The following is a 9,521-nucleotide window of genomic DNA, read 5'->3' on the forward strand; positions in this document are numbered from 1 at the left end:
TAACTTCTTTTATCTATTTTTATATTAGGTTATTTCTTTTATTGTTTCTGAGTTTGAGTTCTTTATAGATTTTAGATATTAATTCCTTATCGGCTATATAATTTGCAAATATTTTCTCCCATTGTGTGGTTGCCTTTTCATTCCTGTGATAGTGTCCTTTGATGCTCAAAATATTTTAATGTAATGAACTCCAATTTATAATTTTTTTATTTTGTTGTCTGTGTTTTGATGACATATTTAAGAAACCATTACCAAATTAAAAGTCATGTAAATTTTCCATTGTTTTGTTCTTAGAATTTACAGTTAAGCTCTTAAATTTAGCTCTTTGACCTATTTTGAGTTAATTTTTGTATATAGTGCAAAGATTCAATTTTATTCTTTTACATGTGGTTATCCAATTTTTCAAGCACCATTTGCTGAAGCAATTGTTCTTTACTCATTGAATAATCTTGGCATCTTTGCGAATAATTGATCATAGATGTGAGGGTTTATATTTGAGTTATTTTACCTTTTATTTATCTGGGAATTTTTTGATTTCTCTTCATTCTTGAAGGATACTTTTGACAGATATAGAATTCTTGCCTGACATTTTTATTTTTTCAATCTTTATGTCATCCTACTGCTTTCTATCTTTCATTTTTTAAATTAGAAATCAGCTGTTAATATTTTTAGGATTTCATGTATATGATCAGTAACTTCTCTCTTGATGCTTTCAAGATTCTCTTTGTTTTTACCTTTCAACAATCTGACTATAATTTGCCTAGGTATAGATCTCTTTAAGCTTATTTTACTTGAATTCATTGAGCTTCTTGAATGTGTAGATTTTGTCCTCAAATTAGGGAAGTTTTCTTTTTTTTTTTAATTATCTTTAAAAGATTTTCTTTAGTTTGAGAAAATGATCCTTTTCTATTAAACATATTATCTAGTCAAACCAACAGAACTGACAAGGGCAATTCATAGGATGGCAGACATTGTATATATTATTTCTTCAGATGTTATTTCTATCCCTATCTTCTCCTTCTGGGACTTCTATAATAAATTTATTGGTCCACTTGATCATGCCCCACAGGTACCTTGGACTCCTTTCACTTTTTTAATTCTCCTTTTTGTCTGTTCTTCAGATTGAATAATTTCATTGTCACATCTTAAAGTTTACAAATTCTGTACCCTGCCTGATCAGAATTTCATAGTTATTGAAACCTTCTAGTTAATTTTTTATTTCAGTTATTGTATTTTGAAGCTCCAGAATTTCTATTTGGTTTCTTTTTATAATTTCTGTATCTTAAATGATGTCTTCATTTTATTCATATAACATTTTCATGATTTCCTTTAATTATTTGTCCATGCTCCTTGAGCATAATTAATGCACTTGTTTTAATTATTTGTCTAATAAGTTCAATAACTGAACTTATTCTGGGATGGTTTCTATAATTTTATTTTGATCCTTTGCCTTTCTCTTTGTATGCTTTGTGATTGTTGCTGGTGGTGGTGGTGAAAACTGGACATTTAAATATTATAATGTGGTAATTCTAGAAATCATATTCACTCCCTTCCATAGGGTCTGCTGTTGTTGAAGGCTTAACTTGTGTTCACATAATCGAATTTGACTGGGGTATCTTTAAACTTAAGGAACTTAAAAAATATCCATTTTAGTACATTTGGGGTATTGTAACGAAATATTATAAACTGGGTAGCTTATAAACAAGAGAGATTTTTTATCACAGTTCTTGAGGCTTGGAATTCCAAGATCATGGGGCTGGCTGCTTTAGTGTCTGGTGAGAGCAAGTTTCTGGTTCATAAAAGGCCATCTTTTTGCTATATCTTCACACAGCTGAAGCATCTGGGGAGCCCTATGGCATCTCTTTTATAAGAACACTAATCCCATTCTGGAGGGCCCTATTCCCAGGACTTAAGCACCTCCCAAAGACCCCCACTTCCTAATACCATTATGGGCATTAGGATTTCAACATATAAATTTTAAGTGGACAAAATTGTCCAGATCATAGCAACACCTCTCCCAGTTTTTGAGGCCTGGCACTCCTTTAATGCTTAGCCAGACCATTTACAAGTACATCAGATCCTTCATTTGCTGCTTGCACTGAGCTAGCTTATAGATCAGCTAATGGCAAAAACTTAGGATTCCTCAGGTCTTTTCTGAGAATGTATCTTATCTTGGGCATCAACATGATTTTCTAAATTCCACCATATACTGGAGGACATATATGCATACGTATATGTTTATGTGGCATGTATACATAGTCTTGTAGATTTCCTTTGCTTTCTTGTGAATAAGCAATGCTCTTAAAAATGTTTTTTGTATTTCAGTGGGAGGACCTCTCAGAGTATCTCATCTGTCATTCTATGAAAAGAAGAAATCCTATGATCGACTACCCCAAACCATTTGACAAAACATCCTTGAGTGCATTGAATTTAAAATTAAGAAATTTCTTCATTTATATGGCTTTAAAAAGCCTAATAGGCTAGTAGATATAAAATATATGTCTCTAAATGACTGATTAATTGACTGATTGCTAATGCAATGACAAACTCTTGATAGTCATTATTGTATAATCATGCCCTAAAGAATTTGGACACCCATTTAATGGTAGACTTTATTTTGCCTGAATTGTAACTGAGATTCATGCATACATATATATGTGAGGATGAAAACTCTATTCATTTTAAATTAAGTGATGGATTGATTACTAACTAATACATACACTTTCAGATAAGCACTTAACCATTGAGCTGTCACTGAAATTTTAGACACTTACAATTCATGAACAGTTTCAATGACACTCAATCACTGAAAAGCTAGAATGGTCTGATTAAATTTGTAGAACGCATTCATTTTAATTTGATTCATCAAGGCTTAATTTAAACATTACTACCGGAATAGTTCTTTAGAAGTAAAATTTATGCATTAAAAAAAATTATATATATATATATGTATCTATTTCTTTGCTTCAACTGGAGACATTAATATAAATAAAGCGTTATTGTAAAACTCAAAAATAGTACATTGAGATACTTTCATTAGAGAAAACATTTAGTAGAATATATAAAGGTAATTTGGAAAAATGAAAATAAAACTCGTTTGTGCAAGAATAGAATGAGTAACACCAGGAGTGTGATGTGAAATTTTCTTTTTATGAGTTCTCCTATAATATGGAGTTGACTATATAGCCATTTCCCATCCTTTTATCTTTATATAATATGGAAAAAACAAAAGGTAATAAAAAATGAACAAATACTCATCAGTGTAGTATGAATGTTATTTCTACATGTTTAGTTAGTACAAGGGCTGAAATATTTAGTAGGAAAACAAGAAGAATATAATGCTTATTCATAGATACAGAAATGTCATACATCTTGTCTCTCTTATTCTTAATCATTTGTGGGTAGAAAAAGAAAACTGCATTTAGCTTATAGGATTGCTAAAAAAACAAAAAAGCTGTAATAATAAAATATACCCCTAAAATGTAGAAATAATTTATTATTGTCTTGATTTTTTTTTTAACCAAATAAGTTTCTTTCTTGGCTTATGTTTGTAGAATGGTAATTCCAAATGGGCTGATACAATGCTGCTTATTGCAATTTATTTAAAACTTTGAAGGTAAGAATATGGTCAGTTAAGAATAATCTCATACATTTTAACATTGGCTTTCCAGAAATGAGATATCTGTAATGAGCATTAAACATGAAATGTTTAATAGATACATTTTCTATAAGGCTCAAGACATGGGTTTTCACTGGCTATTCTGCTAGAACTGGTGTGGAACCTATGTCTCATAATTTTCATTCTCTGCATTATTCACAGAGGGTTTAAAACTATGATTTCTACATCATTATATTTTAAGAAAGCAAGGGGAAATCAAAACTAAATAAAAAACTGAAAACCGGTAACAAAAAAAAATTTAAAATTGTCAAATATTAAAAAGTGTATGTCACTGGGCCTGTTACTACACATGCATTGCTATTTTAACTCTAAAAGTATACGTAGTGCGTACTTGTACATTAGTTTGGCTTCTCAGCACCTGAATATCCTTCTGGTGCATGAAGAATCAGGAATCTTGGGAGGAAGCACAGCATATTTCCCAATATGATCGGATGCTATATTCTTCATCATTATTGCATCCAGAGTATAAATATGTGACCTAAAGTCCGGCAACTATGAATTTTGGCAGAGAATGGCAAAGGCAGCACAAACATCCAGTTTTAGGTGCAATAGTAACTGTAATATGAAATAGCACTCAAGTCATTAGAGCAGCATTGTCTAACAGAAAAAAAATCTTCCCAGAAGTCAGAACTAGAAGCCATGCCACAATATAACAAAGTAAGGTCCTAGAGAGATAAAATGAGTTCTGCTACATTTCAAGGCTAATCAAAGAACTCATTCAGCTTCTTAGAAGCTTATCTTTACCAATCTTGTCCAGCAGGGTATAATATTGTTCTATGAACATGTGACCTCTGTGCAGTTTCGACACTCTCTGAATGAGAGTTTTAATGATGACAATCACATTTGTTTTCTATCATTATATATGAGATGTAGTGATTACTTGTCTTTTGGCCAAAGGTCTCTAGACAATGAGGAACATTGTAAATAATGGAGTGGTCAATGTAACACTTGGGAAATTCCAGACTTGATGTAGTAACTCGCTGAGATTTGGGGTTTTCTCCACTAATATACACAGAGAGCATGTTTCATGTAGGATTTTTGCAAAGTGAATCTAGAGGAAGAAGATGACATATCTATAAGAAAATTTGATAGCCAAAAGGGAGGACTATGGCAGAAACTACTGACTGCCTTCTCAACAGCTCTCTCTCTTATTCACCATGGGCCTTTCTCTTCTTCAAAGGACATCGATTTGATTCATGTATGTATCCTACTCTGCACAACTTCATACTTTAGGAATTGATGACCCCATTATCAAGTTCCATGGCAAGGTTCCTGATTAGCCTGTGCAATCTTAGCAGTCTTCTTTCAATTTCTCAGGGATAAGATTATATCTTAGTATGTGATCTAATTTTGGTCAGTGGAAAGCAAGAAGCAATCCACTGGGGTGCTTTTGGGAAAAGATTTCTTGATGCTCAAATGAAATGCTAAGTGAAATAAGTCAGACAGAAAAGAACATGAACCATATGGTTTCACTCGTACGTGGGATATAAAACAAAAAATAACCAACCAACCAAAACAAAACAAAACAAACACCCAAACTCAGTGATACAGACAACAGAATGTTGGTTACCAGAGAGGAGGAAGATGGGGGGAAGACAAAGAGGATAAAGGTGATCAAACACATGGTGATGAAAGAGGACTAGGCTTTGGGTGGTGAGCACACAATGCAATATACAGATGTATTATCAAGTTGTACACCTGAAATTTATATAGCATTATTAACCAATATTACGCCAATACATTTAATTAAAATAACAAAGCAAAACTTTTAAAAAAAAAGATAAAAAAGGATCAGTCTGCTTTGGAGATGACTGGATCTGACTATGGACTAGAGTTATACTGACTAGAGCTATTGCAGCCATCTTACTATATGTGGTTTGAGGGAAAAGCCAACACATGGAGATGCTCAGAGTCAAGAGACATGTTTTTATAACGTACCTGAGGCGTGAATACCTCTGGACAGTGTAATGCATGTCCTTATGATTTAAATCATTTGATTTGTGGCTTCCCATACTTAAACTGAAAACATTCTAGTGGATAAATAAGTATAATCAAGTCTCAGTTTAACAAAATACTTTGCCCAAATAATTTGTCCATGTTATTAACAGCAATTGGGCTAAATTCAATCAGGTTTGTTTGATGCCATAATCCATGGGCTTAAATATCATGCTATTCTGTCTGTACAGTAAAGGTCTGCAATTTAGGAAATCCTTTCTGTCTGCCTACTCTATAATAACATAATTTATAACTATGTTCTTTGATGTTGGGCATATGCCTCATGTCTTAAAAAATGATGGCAAGTCTATGGCCATGCCACCTTGAACAATCCTGATCCTGTCTGCTCTTGGAAGCTAAGCAGGGTCAGGCCTGGTTAGTACTTGGATGGGAGACCACCTAGGAAGACCAGGTGTTATAGGCATAAAAAATAAAAAATAAGGGATTGTAAGCTGACAAGGTCCTTGGAATCTGTGAGGTCAACCAAGGGTTGCCGCGCCTAAAAACAAACAAACAAACAAACAAACAAATAAATAAAATGATGGCAAGGGAAGATAATTTCTGAAATCTAACAATTAATAAATATTATGTCAACTCCGTGGGAAAAATATAGGAGGAATGAATTGGTATAAGCTATTTTATCTTCCACGGTAAAGTGTGTCTGTCTGTCTGTCTCTCTGTTTCTCTCCTTCTCTTTCACTATTGCTAGAAAATCAAACTGACAACTAATAAAATTTCTCAGTATTTTCCCAGCATCTGATCCCTGTATTAGGCATTTGTACTAATATAATTAGTTCAGAATTCAAATAAACCCTTGATGATGTCTGACAAATTAATGATGGTTTAATATCAATTACGAGTTATACTTCTTAGTGAGACAGAATAATATAATTAAAGACACAGGCAAAGCCTAGGTTTCAAGTCCCATTGATGTCATAGAATATTGTATTATTTGAGGAAAGTCTCTGATATCTATAAAAGTGTTTATAATTCATATTTCCTAAGACTGAAATAGGTATTACACATTAAACAAAGTGTGTAAAACAACACATACTGTACTTCATATATTGTAGACTCTCAAAATAAATAGTAGTTATTATTAGCTAGGATAATTCAATCATCATAAAATAGATATTCACAGCTGTTTGCAATAAATCTTGAGGATGAAGTTCTTTTTTTGGCAACCCCACTATGATTCAAAAAGTGTTTCTTCCCCAAGGTCTATGCTGCTAGAAATTTCTCTTTTCTGGAAGGAGCCTGTCTTTTATGTTCATTTTGGAATGGCAATAATTCACTCCAATATTAGCAAGTATTTTTGCTGCCAGACAGGAAAACCCAGAATGCATAATATATGTGTAAGTATAAAATACAGAAAGTTTAATTAAGCTTAAAGTATGCAATGCCACGTTCACAATCAACTTAATTAACACACTTCCTTTTCCACAGATCTTGACAATCATGATATAATGGGGAGACAAGACATGAACAAGATCAATCCAACACTCTGTTTTAAGTGCTTTGGGACATGGACACATTGGGTTACATGGAAGCAGAGATGAGAGCCACCCAACCCAACTGGAGACTAAAAAAGAAAGATTTCTTCAAGGAAAGAATCCCCAGGCAGTTCAATGGATGGTAAAGATGGGAACTGGAGAAAAACAGTCTAGGAAAAAAACATAAAAAATGGCACAGTGAAAAGAAATACATTATTATTTTTTTTGTTTCTGGAATAGAAACTGTGAGGCAAGAAATGATGAGAAGGAAGGCTAATGATGGAGGTAGGAACCACATACCCTGTTAAGGACTTTGAACTTTGTCTTGTAAATGAAGAACAGCCAACAATGAGTTTTGAGCAAAGTATGGTGGTGTCACAGGGTGGTGTCCGCTTCTCACATGCTAACTTTGGCATGAGGAGCAATACGGATTTAAAGGGGGAGCAGGGGAGGATTAGAGGTCAAGGACTTAAAACTCTGGCTGTGGAAGAAGTGAAGAGTAGGCTCATTCACGACTCCTTTACTCCAAATAAAAATGATTATAATCATTTTTTTCTCTTTTTCTTTCTTTATACATATAAAAGCACTATTCACAAGCCCTCTCAGAAAATTATGCCTCACAGGACTACTTTATTAAATTTTATAAAGTATAAAGTCTAATTCAGACAGAGCACAATATGTAGTATATTTGTTTAAAAAAAATCACATATATCTGAATAATCCTAAAATTTACCTGCTTTTGTACTACATATTGTATGTGGTATATATTTCACATCTACATGGAAACTTAGTGTTTAATAACTGCCAAATTAATAATCATCTTAGTTTGCCTATTTTTGTAAAAAGAAATATATATAGAGGTAAATTAACATGAAATAGGTAAATTTGTGAAATAAACTGTAAGATATAAAAAGCTTAAATATGACATGCAAATCCAACATTTATTCATTTGAAATTAATCACACTTTAAAAGGAAGAATGAATCTCATACACTAGAAAAATTATATGCTGTAATATCATACATGAATATTTTATTATGGAAGATATATTCCAAGACTCTGAACTAGACTATTCAAAAATAAGAAGTGTCAGCCTAGGTAATTCTCTAGATTCATCTACTTTGCTGCCAGCATTAGGCTAATAGTTGCAATTATTTCAAGAGCTCATATTTTAGAGACAAGAGAGGAGGAGAATTTAGAGACACAGGAAGATATTGATAGAATGATAAAAGCCTTCAGCTTTGTTTTATTTTTATATGCCTTTTGTGTCTGTACACTGGTCTTCCCCTTTAGGGGACTGCTGGTATGTAACAATGACAGATTAAATATGGCATTACAAATGTTTCACTGAAGGGAAGAAGCTGCAAAAAAAACAAAAGCAATGCATCAAATATTAAATCTATAACACAACAGCACAAAACTGTTGGTACTTTTCTGTCATTTATTGATGCTTAGCTATTGGAGAATATAATTTAAATTTCATAATACATATAATTGATCAATTTGAATTTAAAAGTTTGGAAGAAAATGCTAACAAATAACGTCATTGGTTTTAGGAAGATATTCATTACAAATCTGTATATGTTAGGTTGTACGTATCCAAACATTTTGAAAGCAAATAAAAATGAGGATCATTAAAACAAATTTGATAAGGGATCTTTCATTGGTTTTCTGTCTCATTAATAACGGGGTCAGCCTAATCAAGGATATCTATCTAAATGATTAAATACATTGCTATGTTAGTGAGAATCAGAAACTATACACTTTTACATATAATGAACCATGCAATGGGTTCTAATTCCTATCCTCAGCTTATCCTTATCATTTTTCTTATAACACCAAAGAGGAAGGATGCAAGACATTAGCTTTTTAATTCACGGTTTTTGTGTTAATTTTACTTTTGTTTATGTAATTTCAAGTATAGTCTTTAATAAATATATTAATAAATCTTTATCAGTTAATATCTATGAAAGACCTTGTTTACTTTCAAAATTATCTTCTTGTATAAGCAATTTTAGTGGGACCTCAAGAAGTTAGGGTATAACAGGAATTATTTGCCACTGTATCTATTTCTTATCACAACTATCTAGGGATCCTGGTCCATGAATGAATACTCTTTTGGGTGAGTGATTAGGTAAGAGTGGAAAGAAGTAGTTATACTATTGTTTGCTGTATTTTAGACTGTATTACAATTCATAGCCTCTATTTTAAGTTTTAGATGTTACAATAAAACACAGTTCAGATAACATTAGTTTACCTAGAAATTCTTAATTTATTTGATTCTATAAATATGTATTTAGAACCTACTCTTTACCAGGCACCATTCTAGTGCTAGAGATATAGCAATTTTTTCCA

The 9,521-nt window shown here is 32.4% G+C and overlaps 1 protein-coding gene and 1 pseudogene across 1 annotated transcript in view; one reads left to right on the top strand and one right to left on the bottom strand.

The window, feature by feature from the left end:
- CSMD3 (CUB and Sushi multiple domains 3) overlaps positions 1-9,521 on the bottom strand; it is a 1,080,109-nt gene that overhangs the window by 543,883 nt on the left and 526,705 nt on the right. The gene's annotated exons all lie outside the window — the stretch shown is intronic.
- Positions 5,980-6,098, top strand: LOC111739827 (annotated as a pseudogene).

This window comes from Pteropus vampyrus, unplaced genomic scaffold (genome assembly GCF_000151845.1).
Source record: "Pteropus vampyrus isolate Shadow unplaced genomic scaffold, Pvam_2.0 Scaffold54, whole genome shotgun sequence".
Lineage (NCBI taxonomy): Eukaryota > Metazoa > Chordata > Mammalia > Chiroptera > Pteropodidae > Pteropus > Pteropus vampyrus.